Genomic DNA, 13,444 nt, shown 5'->3' with positions numbered 1-13,444 from the left:
TTGATTGCGTGGACAACTTTCCTTCTGCAACATGCCATATCAGATCTTTTACTGGTATTTTGGTCAAAAGTTGGAGAGGGGGAATCTGAAAATGACTTCAGCCTAAATACTTTGACCACGAGCCAGTGTGGAGCGAAAACAGATTATTAGCTTTAAACGCAAGGGTAATAATAATAATAATAATAATAATTTATTATTTATACCCCGCCCATCTGGCTGGATTTCCCCAGCCACTCTGGGCGGCTTCCAACAGAAACATTAAAATACACTAATTTGTTAAATAGGTTCCCCATTTCAGGCATGAAGCTCACTGGGAAGCCAGTACAGTGGTACCTCGCAAGACAAATTTAATTCGTTCCACGAGTCAATTCGTTTTGCGAAAAATTCGTCTTGCGTATCGCGGTTTCCCATAGGAATGCATTGAATTTATTTTTTTTTGCCCATAGGAACGCATTAATTGAATTTTAATGCATTCCTATGGGAAACCGCGATTCGCAAGATGAATTTTTCACAAAACGAATTCGTCTTGCAAGTCACCATCAGATCACAATACGCATTCGTCTTGCGAAAAATTCGTCTTGCAGGGCATTCGTCTTGCGAGGTACCACTGTATCTCTTAATCTAATGGTGCATCTAAGCATGCATTCTTTGAGCAAGGAAGCTATAGTAGCAACACATATTTTGTTCTTATTAAAAGAGGATTGGACAAATTCACAGAGAAGGCTATCAAAGGCTACTAGCCACGACAGCTATGTACCAACTCCACAGAGACAATGTGCCAGTGAATACCAGTTGTCACTGTTGAACTTATGCCCTGCTTGTGGGTTTCCCATAGGCATCTGGCTGACCACTTGTGCTGGACTTGATGGGCCTCTGGCCTGATCCAGCAGGGCTTTCCTTATGTTCTTGCTCACCCTGTTTAGTTCATACTGGTATGTATACTTTTCTTCCTAGAATGGAGTTGAGGGAAAGCTTAGCTCTGTGAATATATTTGGGGCAGAAGCTGGTGCTACACTACGCTGGATAGCCGTGGACTTGTGATACTCTTGAACTTTTTGAAATTTGAGCTCTTAAAAAATGCTGAACAATATATTCACTAAACAGGGAAGGAGTACTTTCAAAAATTAAAAAGGTTGTTACCCACCCAGAAACACATGGAAAGGTTCAAGGTAGATTACTTGATCAGCATAACATTTGCGTGTTCAGACCCAGAGACCTCCCCCCTAAATAAATAAACACTTGACTCAAATTTTAGTTTTGGTTTTTGGTAGAATTTAGGCCACAACTTTATTGATTACAGAAGGTGAGTGGTTGCATAGGCTCTGGTTCGACTAGCTCCCTGCCCATGGCAGGTAGCGCTGACCCAGGGTTCCAGCATAGGTCAGCCAAGAGTGAACACCTGGATAGGTGGAAAGCTGGGAACAGGTTATGTCTGCCACCCAGATGTCCCCCTGGACTCAAGCACGGGCACAACCCCCACTCAGGGGCTGACCAAACCATTGAGTCCCTGGCTTCCTTTAACAGAATACCCACATAGGGATGGCGAGAGTGTTCCCCCATCCCTATCACCTGAACCAGAGCCTATCCGCAAACTTACAAGTTGTGACGATTTGCTACATGGCAGGCGAAACCCAAATGGCAACAGCCAATCCCAAGTGGGGAAAATTCTTGCCATGCCCATGTCCCAACAACAGATGACGCATGACGGCCTAGCAAGCTCAAGTGCAAAAGCCCTAAAAATAGGGAGAGGTGGATGGGTGTTCCGAATGCACGCGCTGAAAGTGGAAGCTCTGGGTCACGTGCATGGGCATATATAGGTCCCTCGATCTGTTTAGACTGTGCCCATTGGCGAGATTGAACCCAACATCGAGGGACCTACCAATCGGGTGTTGTGTCAGACCAATCTTACCCACCCACAACACAGGGAATCGGTCTCCAGGTCTCACCACAACACGTGCCCTCTTTAAGGGAGGACACGATTTGCTGAAAGGCATATCTACTGAAACATTAAAACAGCAGGGAGAAACTGGGCTTGATCCTACATCAAGGGAGGCATTTGACTAGAAGATGGGGAAGACCCCATCCAACTCTATGATTCTAAGGCTGTGTGCACACCATACATTTAAAGCACATTTGAATAACATTGCTTCCCCACCCCACACCAGAATTCTGGGAACTGGAGTTAACAAGAGATGGCTGGGAATCTGTGAGGAGTAAACTACAATTCCCAAAATTCTTTGGGGGAAGTCATGTGCTTTAAATGCACACAGCCTATGGTTCAATAATGCTCAGAAGAGGGGGGGGGAACCTTCAGAAAAACCTTTCTGTTAAGGTACGGCATACCTTGGAGGCTACCTCAGAGGGTGCTCTACTCACTTTGTTGCCATGTTAAAAAAGCAACAAATAAATTTAATTAATTAATAATAATCTAGTTTGTGAGCATGCTGGTAGGATGTTGTATAAGTTTTATTTTATAAACTGCATGGCATGTGGATAAGTGATAATGATTTAAGAAAACAAAATCAAACCAGAATAAAACAAATGCAAACAGTATTACTATTTTTAAAGAAAGCCAAGTTAATCCTTCACCACTCATACAACTGTTGGCTCTTTTGATATCTTCTGCTTGTTCAGTCCAGGCTAGGGAAGCCAACACCTTGTAGACAGATGTGTGTATATAAGATCTGAATGAGTCACATATGCAAACACAACTGTTTACACAGGGCCACCTTGTATGACTTTTTAACTTTGCCCTCTTAGGACTAGAGTATGAGTTGCAAGCACCGTACATGAAAGAATAATTTTAACAGACAAGTGATCTTGTGAACTGTGTCAAGCAATCTCTGCTGGGAACAACTTTCCAACCATCAATAATGCAATGCCTGGTATTTCCATTGGAAATGGCAAATTCTTTTCTCCCAGCAATTGCATGACAGGTCAAGATTTTAAACACACACACACACAATAAGTGGGAGCAATTTGTAAAATCGTCTGAAGAGCTGCCCTAGTCTTTCTGAAGAGTTTAATATGTAAAATTGGTGGTACCAGGTTTCTTATCTGCAAAAGGTGAGCTTGTTTTTCCCTTCTAGATTGTGTTCACTTATTTTACAGTATTGAGGTCAGGCAGAGCAATCCCAACCCCTATATACTAGATCTGCTGGCTGATCGGTGTTAGAAAGACACAGCGGTGTTTCAATGGTTTGAGAAAAGCCTGGGCAGGTCCATAACTTTTAATAGGTAAGGTATGTTTTTATGAGGTTGCCATGTTGTAAGTGGCATGTACCCCAACTTAGGAACAAGTGTGACATTTGTTTGACAGGCTGTCATATGATTCTGGAGTCTCTGGTACTGTGACAATGACATAATGTCCTCAAATCTGTGGTGGGAATTAAGAAGTATAGATCAACAGCAATTGCTGGTTTCGTTCTTTATTTCTATAAGTTTTCATTTCAGATTTCATTTCTGAACATACTTTAACCGAGTGGGAGCTTCCCCTACCATGATCTCAATAGATCCTCAAAAGAGCATTCCTTCATTGTTTTAACCACATGCTTTATCTGTGTGTCTTTCACTATTTTTGCCAGGAGACACATTGCCCATGCCGACTTTTACTTTAAAGCACACATTGCTGTTGTAATAAACAGTCCTAGCCAACTTGATGTCAGAAAAATAAACACAGCTAATAATCAAGGATTTAATCAATGTTTGAATCACATGTGTGAAAACAGATTTTCACAGTTCTTTTGCATGGTGCATTTTACTGACATTAGAACCTGTTTTGTTTTGTATTACAAAAACCGAAATGTTACATTTCTGTTGGCAGCGGAAAAGTCAGCCAGTAAAGGAGAACCATTAGAGGTGAAACGAACAGATGTACACTCTAATCCATGACCCATCAAGTCAAAATATTTAAGCTAATTTATTCTCTGACATACTTGGAAGCAAGTCCCACTAATTCAGATTCAACATATTTTTGAGTAAGTGTGCTTAGGAATGAAACCAGGCAGCTCAATCCTTTTAAGCCATGACAGCTGAACTAGCACAAATACTGACCATGGCATCTGATCCCTGGCATTGGAAGTCAAAATCATCTGCCAGGCAACCCTCTCATAAAACGGTTACTGGAGAACAACACATTGAGTAAATGGGCCATCTGTGGTTCTAGCTCATCCCTATTCACAACAGAATACAGTACTAGGTATCCTTACGTGCATCATGTCAAGGCAGCAGCATGAATGGAAGTTGTGCCAAGACCAGGGGATCAGTCAAATATCAGTGATGATGGCGCAATGAGCAGTGCTAGCATTACATTGACATTTGAAACACTCATGTTTGAAAGGAAGTTCCATTTAAATAAATGGCCTGTGTTGACACTTCATAGACCATGCCATTGGTCCTCCTCCCTTGGCTCTGACACACACACACACACATCTTGCTGGGATGATATGGGATGAAGCCCCCACACTGGTGAGCCAAAGTGTGTTGGGCCTGATTTTGCAAATTAATCGCATAGGTGGCCTTGCATTCTTCGGTGTGAACCCAGCACCTAAAAAGCACCACCGCAAGCCATTATGCAATTCCATCTTCATGCTGGTATAAGTCTGTTGAATCCGGGTGCTGCGGTAACAAAGAGATGGTTTTGGAGCTCGCAGCACTGCAGCCTAAGAAATGAGGCTAGTCAATATAGAAAGCTGGGAGAGGTGGCACACTTTAATGAATATATTTGGGCCCTTTTTGCTTTATGCACTTTGCTTCATTCTACCTCAGTAATTTGGATCCCCAGCCTTGTAATAGTGTGCACTTTGGCAGCAAAACTGCTGGCAAGGTTTAGGGTGGAAAAGCTCTACAAATTGTCAGCTCACCTCTGAGCTCTAGCATGGATTATAGGATCAAAAGTCATTAAAATGGAATGGTTTGTTTGCCGTTACATGAATTGGAACTATGTTTACTGTGTAGAACATTTGGTGGCTGGATTTCATGATGGGAATCAAATAGGACTTTTCCTATTGTAGTGTGACATTTCTGAAGAGTTTGAATTGCTTTGGAAATGCTATACTCTGAGTTTTTATTTAGGGTGAAGCTTTGTGTGTGTTTGTATCTCTTAGGGGCATTCATCAGCTCTGCGTACATCCCCAATTATTAGACATATAGGACAATTCAGGTGAGATTTTTTGTAGGGAAATGTCCTGAGCTTGAGTGGGAAAGGGGTGTTGGTGGGGATCTTTCATTTTGCTGGACATATCTAGGTTTTAGGATTTGGGGGAAGTATTAAAATATGTGTTTGCTTTTTTTACTGTACATGGATCTATACTGGTTTTCTCACTGCCCCCTTCCCTTGTGGAAGCCAATAGAGATATATGTCATAATAATAATAATAATAATAATAATAATAATAATAAGTCATCCAGGGAGAAGAGGCTGTACCCCCAAAACTATGTAGTGGAGGACAGAAGTCCACCCCTACCACCAATGACCCTTGTGGTAGCTGGGTCCTTTTTGTGAGGGTGACATAGAGTGGCTCCAAAACAGACAAATCTGCTTTCCAAAGCCACAGATATATATTGTTATGATTTTGTGGGTATTAGACTCCACTAAATTACTGGGTCTAGTAGGTGTTAGAATTTAATAAATGCAAATGTTATAAGATAAGTCTGGCCAGGTAATCACTTGGGAGATGGACCATTTTGAGAAAAAAGGGAATATCATGAACCATTAGGAAAGGCAAAGAGAGGGGTTTTAAAGTTGAATTTGTTGTGCTGCGACCTGGAGAAAAAAGTTGCAGGTTGCTAAAGTCAGCAAGTTGGAGAGAGGGTCAGAGCACAATGTCTGGTATCTGTTTTGAATCCAGAGCTGCACATGTGGGAGAAGTAAGACCTTCTCAGAGTGAAAAGTGTCCCCCTCCATTGTAAGTTCAGGTTGTATATACATGTAAATATACCATTATATCATCCGGACACCACAGTCTCCACAGTTCCTCATTTCAAAAGGATGCTCAGAGATTGGTGTGGCATGCAACAACATGGAAGTCTGATCTTGTGGCCAGTGCATACTGCTAATATATATGAATTGTGTATGAAGGGATGGGTTGCGATAGAAAAACAGTGTCCTTGAGTTTAAATGGTTTTGTATTAAATTAGGAAACATAATGTAGACTAACAGTTAAGGTCCTTATTGTAATATATACACAATGGAGACTGTCATGGTCCTCACGTGGCCCTTAGCTTTCCCAAGCTTCCTTTTCCCTTTTATGTACTTTTATACATTACGCTCCTCAGCTTCTCAGAACTGATATACTTAGATTTTGATGCTCCTGCTGGCTTAAGTAGGGAAACACTGCTAATAAATTCTAATGCATAGTCATGTCTCCACAGGCCTATGACCTTCCAGCAGTCAGGGGCTCAATGTAACACTTCATTCCCCTCCCCTTTTCTGGCTCTCGCTGTTTCTCTTGCCATTAGCCAGTGTCCTTGATTTATGGGTGGGCTGCCAGCAGGGCAGCTCACCTGCAAAAATAGTTCACACAGTGTTGTTTATTGTACTAAGTAGACTTCACGCTGACTGAGGGATTTTTTCCAAGGGAAAAGGAGCTGCTGTCAGATCTTCCAATATCACACCCAAATTGGCACCAATGGTCTCTCAGATTTCGAGAGGAAATCCAGGAATAAGACGCCAACATGAGTTGCAGGCTTTTCTCATTGCTTAGGAGTTTGGGGGGGGGGTGGAAGAGGACTACCCCCTACAAACCCAATTACACCCTGGCCTATACTGAGAAATGTTCATAGAATGAACATGTGGTGCTTGTTCTCTTCCTTCCCTATTGTGTTTGGGTCACTGTTCTTTCTTCATTTGCCCTCAAAAGCACATCTGAACTTTCTTCAAGTGTTTAGGTTTGAAATATTGCTGGGGTACTTTATCCCACCCCAGAAATAAAGATGCAGTATGTAAAAAGAGTAAATGAGCACCACTGTTAATACTAAACAGAATAGTTTATAGAAAAGGTGAATAAGAGGCAGCATGATAGAAGTGTATGAAATTATTCATGGTGTGGGCAGTGGCAGATTTTGAGCTCTCAAATGTCAGCAGCACCTTGTGTGGTGCTAAAATTTGGCACCATTCTACAGCATTGTTTGGGTGTCCCTTGTGACCAAACTGCCCGCGCCACCCTAAACTGCCCGCACCACCCTAAAACCACTTCTGGTATTTAGAAAGAGGCTAGAGAAAGATTTTTGTCCCTCTCTCAAATCATATCAGAGAAGCACTATGTTCCTGAATACAGTGGTACCTCGGGTTAAGAACTTATTCTGGAGGCCCGTTCTTAACCTGAAACTGTTCTTAACCTGAGGTACCACTTTAGCTAATGGGGCCTCCCACTGCCGCCACGGCGCAATTTCTGTTCTCATCCTGAAGCAAAGTTCTTAACCTGAGGTACTATTTCTGGGTTAGCGGAGTCTGTAACCTGAAGCGTCTGTAACCCAAGGTACCACTGTACCAGTTTGGGGGGGGGGGACACAGGAGGGTGAAATGCTGTTACCTTCAGGCCATGCCTGAGAGTTTCCGATAGGCCACTGGTTAGCAACTGGGGCTAGATCCTATACAGCTATTTAAAAAACGCTCTGCAAAAAACTGTTGTAAAGCTAACAATTGAAAATATCATTGACTTCCGATTTCAGCTCTACAGCGCCATCTGGTTTCAGAGTGTTATAACGCATTTATAACACTGTATTTTGACTAATGTTTTGGGAGAACAGGATGCTGCTACAAAGTGGGGAAGGGTGACTGCGTAAGAATCTATGAATCAGGATATTAGTACAGAATTTATGGTACACAATGGGCCGGATTCAGCTAACTGATCCACTCAAGGAGTTACACTAGCATAATGGAGCTACCCCCCTCATAGGAGCCAACTCCTAGGGACCAAGGTCCCCTCAGCCCCCCAATAAAATGTTTGAAGGGTCCTCCCCCCAGTTGATGGATATTGCCATTCAAATGGTGTGCATGGCCGCATCTTGTGATTGATTTTGCGGGACAGAGCTTACCTGCTCCACTCATTATCTTATTCAAGTTGGCACCCCTGCTCCCCTCCTTCCCTGCACACATCATGTGCATATTGGGGTGGGGGTGGAAAAGCTCCCAGAACATCAAGGGGGAAGGAAGGGGAATATTGTTCCATCAGGCAAGCAGAAGTGCTTGCACTTAATGGAGTTATCTTCTTAATGCTCTGTTGAATTCCTCCCAATTAGTTTACTCAATTTGCATTATGCATGTATATTACAGAAATAATATTTTAAACTGTATACACATATAAACATCCACTCACATATGGTGAGAGAGGGAAAAGCGCTAAATACATAATGAGCTGGACCACTGAAATGTCTCTTTGTTAAGATGTCATCAGAGTTTCGCATTGCACAGTTATGGCTATGCAGCAAGTCCTGCCTGCTGATCAGGCACCTGTGCGCATAAATCAACAGAATGGCTAAATTTCCAAAGGGCATTATTAAGTGCATATACTGAATTTATCATGACTTAGCAGTGTTCGCTCAGCTTGGTAATTACTCTTTTTTTTCCTTGGACAGAAAGGACTGAGTGCTCTTTCCCTGCTAATCCCTATTTACCTCTTTGTTTCATTGTGGAAAATTGAAATAGAAAAATTGTTTCAATGTGTCTAAGAAGAAAAGCGACTTTTGTATACTTAGGTGTCACTTGGCAATTTAATCAACAGCTCTTTTTCTGTTTTATCTGTGTAATGATGAAAATATGAGAGAGCCCTAGTGGACGTTCCAATGCTAGAAACCTATCGGCCTAGCAATCCGCATACCATTTACCTGTAATTGCTAAGAGATCACAGCTTTATCTAAGTGTGGAGCCTGACTGGTGGACAGCAACATTGTGGAAATTGTTTCATTGATATTTGTCAGTCATTGCTTATAATTTATGGCTATGGTGAATAACTGTTCTCTCTTTCCCTCAGTGCTTACTACTCTAGGAATTTCTGGTCTACAGAATGGAATGTCCTATAGTTTGCATATTAGTTAATAGAACATGGGTTTTAAACACATCAGATTGGACCAAAAAATGTTGTTGCATGCTGGATTGGATCCAGATTTAGGCAGTAATCCTATACATACTTGTGCAGGAGTAAATGCCATTGAACCTATTTATGAGTATAAATGTATAGGATTGTACAGTAAGTTCCTTGGAATTTCATTCCCATTGAAATTAGTGGGACTTAAAAATTGTACATGATTAGCTTTTAATATTGATTTCAGTGAATCTAAGTGCAACAAACTCTGACCCATTGAATCTAAATAGCCTTGTATTAAGTACTGCACAGTTCTGAGCTTTTATAAGCAACCAAGTTATGCTGCATTCTATGAAACCTATAACATTTGAGCCTTCCTTGAACAGTGTCATAAAGAAATAAGGGGAGGAATTCAATGCTGTGCAAAGGCAAGGCAAGCATTTGGGCTTGCCAGGAAGAATGACTCTCCCTTTCCTTCCCCCTTGAATTGTTCTAGGGATTGTCCCATTTCATGGGCATGCAGGGGAAGGGCAGAAGCCCTGTTGAGTAAGCAGAAATCCTTGCACAGGGCTTTTGCTGGTGGGACTCATTAGTTGAATCACATCAAGTGAATTATATCTTCCACTATGGAATCTCCTGTTGCAGCTTGGTGTGCTTGTATGTTTATTAGGGTTTCACATCCCACAACTCATTCAACTGATTGGGTCAATTAAATACATGATCTGGACCCTATTGCAGGTACATGATTGTTGGCCAATGATAAAATAATAATAATAATAATAATAATAATAATAATAATAATAATAATTTATTTATACCCCGCCCATCTGGCCGGGTCTCCCCAGCCACTCTAGGCGGCTTCCAACAGAAGAATAAAACACAACAATCTATTAAACATTAAAAGCCTCCCTGAACAGGGCTGCCTTCAGATGTCTTCTAAAAGTCTGGTAGTTGTTTTCCTTTTTGACATCTGTTGGGAGGGCGTTCCACAGGACAGGCGCCACCACCGAGAAGACCCTCTGCCTAGTTCCCTGCAACTTGGCTTCTCGCAACGAGGGAACCGCCAGAAGGCCCTTGGTGCTGGACTTCAGTGTCTGGGCAGAATGATGGAGGTGGAGAAGCTCCTTCAGGTATACTGGACCGAGGCCATTTAGGGCTTTAAAGGTCATCACCAACACTTTGAATTGTGCTCAGAAACGTACTGGGAGCCAATGTAGATATTTCAAGACCGGTGTTATGTGGTCTCGGCGGCCGCTCCCAGTCACCAGTCTAGCTGCCGCATTCTGGATTAGTTGTAGTTTCCGAGCCACCTTCAAAAGTAGCCCCACGTAGAGCGCATTGCAGTAGTCCAAGCGGGAGATAACTAGAGCATGCACCACTCTGGCTAGACAGTCTGCAGGCAGGTAGGGTCTCAGCCTGCGTACCAGATGGAGCTGATAGACAGCTGCCCTGGACACAGAATTGACCTGCGCCTCCATGGACAGCTGTGAGTCCAAAATGACTCCCAGGCTGTGCACCTGGTCTTTCAGGGGCACAGTTACCCCATTCAGAACCAGATACTGTGAACTGGTCTGGCTCAGAACAGTAAACTTAAACAGAAAGAAGAGCATCTATAATACTAGTGTACCTGTTATTTTAATATATATTTAGCAGCAGAGTGCCCCTCTACCTGCTTAACATAATAATATTTCTACACTGCTACAGTAATTGTTTTCATCTATGAGCTGTAAAGGAAAGTGAATCCACTATAAAAGCAATTTCATTTTTCTTGGGCTTTTCTGCCTCCGCATTGCCAATTATTCTTTTCTGGTGGCGAGTATTCCTAAGTGCATGCTACTTCAGATTTCAGCTATTCCATCTCTTCTATGTTTCCAAATACATCAGGGCACTTTATATCACCTATTGCAGCTTGCAGAAAGATGAGAATAAATATTCAGCTGGAAGCCGACCAAGAACTCTGAATATCCTTGAGTGTAACAGAAATGAGCTAGAAATATATAATCTAGGTGTTTCTATTAGCTCTGTTGTATTTCTTGTGAGACAGAAGTTGAACATGTTCCCAGGATGCCTTAGAGTGCTAAAAATACTACTGATATGCTTTATGCCTCCAAACACTTAAACGTCATTGTAATTTATAAACAAGCTGGAAAACATAGTATTAGTGAAATCAGTGAAGCCTGCAACTAAATGATAATTCACCTGCTTTGTGTGCAAAAGATTCAAGGTTCAATCCCAGGTACCTCCAGGAAGGGCTAGAGATGCCTCTGTCTAAAACTCTGGAAAGCCTCTGCCAGTCAATGTAACAACACTGAGCAAGCTGGACCAAAGATCTGGCTCAGTATAAGGATGTTTCATGTAGTACTAGTAACAGGTAGGTAGCCGTGTTGGTCTGACGCAGTCAAAACAAAATAAAAAAATCCTTCCAGGAGCACCTTAGAGACCAACTAAGTTTGTCATAGGTATGAGCTTTCATGTGCATGCACACACAAAAGTTCATACCTATGACAAACTTAGTTGGTCTCTAAGGTGCTCCTGGAAGGATTTTTTTATTTTGTTTTGATGTTTCCTGTGTTAACATTCAATATGATTACATTTGTAGAGTCTACAAAAATAGACCTTTGTGAATTTAGTGCACAGGCTGCTGCAATAGCAAACTAGGTTAGGACTGAATGGTTAGGGATGCTAACAATAGAAATTATTGTTAATATAATTAATGTCAGCCATTAATGCCCAAAGAGGAAAAAGAGACAGGCACAAGCATGGCAGTTTTAAAAGATACAGCTTTAGTTATAAAACTGGAAAGGGTACTAACTGAGCAAGTGTCACGGAAAGAATGTGGAGGAAATTTCATACTCTTCAGTTGAGGCTCAAAACTGACTTACTTTGCAGGACCTGCCATGGATAAGTGAACTGATTGTGCCATCTTGGATATGGTGCACCTTAGAAGGTAGTTTGGGGCTAAAATAATTATTAAGAGCAAAGGTGGGCAACCCTTGTACTCTACTAGCTGTAGGGATCCATCAATGTGGTAGATGTGGGCGTGATTCTGCCATAGATTCTCTTCTCTCCTTACATTAGCATTACTCTGTGAATTGGTAATATATATAAAGGCTGGTGGTATATACACTCCCATAGGTGCTTGGTGGAACAGTGTGAATGGCCATGTAATGTCACCACACCTAATTGAATGTATGTGTGACACATGCACAGGAGGTGGCTCCTCGCTTGTGGAATGCTCTCCCTTGGGAGGCTTGCCTAGCACCTTTGTTACATCTTTAGGTACCAGGCAAAAACATTCTTTCTTTCCCAGGCCTTTGACTAGTTAAACAATCTATGACTTTTTAAACTGTGTTGGGACGGGAGTTATTGTTTTTGTTTGATACGACACTATGTATTTTTGTGTTTTTATATTGTAAACCACCCTGTGATCCTCAGATGGAGGGCAGTATAGAAATTTAATAAGAAATTATAATACTCGGATAATTTACATATTTTCCTTTTCCCCATGTCTTCTGATAAAGTATCTGAGATGACAGCTGTGTCTTCACATATTTGGCTGTTATGAACAATTTTGCAACTGGCTTATGCTGGTTTTAATAAGCATTCATCCTAAAATTGGATTATTATTTTTCTTTTAACTTGTTTGTGCCTCTGCTGTTTAAAAGGCATGTTCTACATGTCTTCTTTAATTAAATCAAATGCCTACATGGAGGTTTTGAAGAACAGTATTCATAACATAAAATAAACATCACAAGCATCTTACAGGACAAGTATTCTAATGAATTAATTGTTTATGACACTTTAATAGCACATATAAAATCCACTTGTCACGAGGAGTCCCTCTTGTGCCAATGTTATATATTAGACCACTAACAGCTCAACATGCATGTGCATCTTGCCTTTTGTACAGCTTCCCAATTCGATTAACTGCCAGATACTCATAACCAATGATTTGGCTGGCTGCTTTACAGCAATTGTTTAGTAGTTTAGCCATGTCCGACTCTTTGTGACCCCATGGACCAGAGCACACCAGGCACTCCTGTCTTGCACTGCCTCCCACAGTTTGGTCAGACTCATGTTGGTAGCTTCGAGTAGCTTCTCCTAGTGCCCTCCATCTTTACCAACATCAGGGACTTTTCCAGGGAGTCTTCTCTTCTCATGAGGTGGCCAAAGTATTGGAGCCTCAGCTTCACGATCTGTCCTTCCAGTGAGCACTCAGGGCTGATTTCCTTCAGAATGAATAGGTTTGATCTTCTTGCAGTCCATGGGACTCTCAAGAGTCTCCTCCAGCACCATAATTCAAAAGCATCAATTCTTCGGCGATCAGCGTTCTTTATGGTCCAGCTTTCACTTCCATACATCACTACTGGGAAAACCATAGCTTTAACTATACAGCTTAAACTATACGGTTTAAGTACGCCT

Source organism: Zootoca vivipara, chromosome 3 (genome assembly GCF_965207765.1).
Source record: "Zootoca vivipara chromosome 3, rZooViv2.hap1.1, whole genome shotgun sequence".
Classification (NCBI taxonomy): Eukaryota; Metazoa; Chordata; class Lepidosauria; order Squamata; family Lacertidae; genus Zootoca; species Zootoca vivipara.
The sequence above is the reverse complement of the archived record's forward strand: the minus strand, read 5'-3'. Positions refer to the sequence as shown.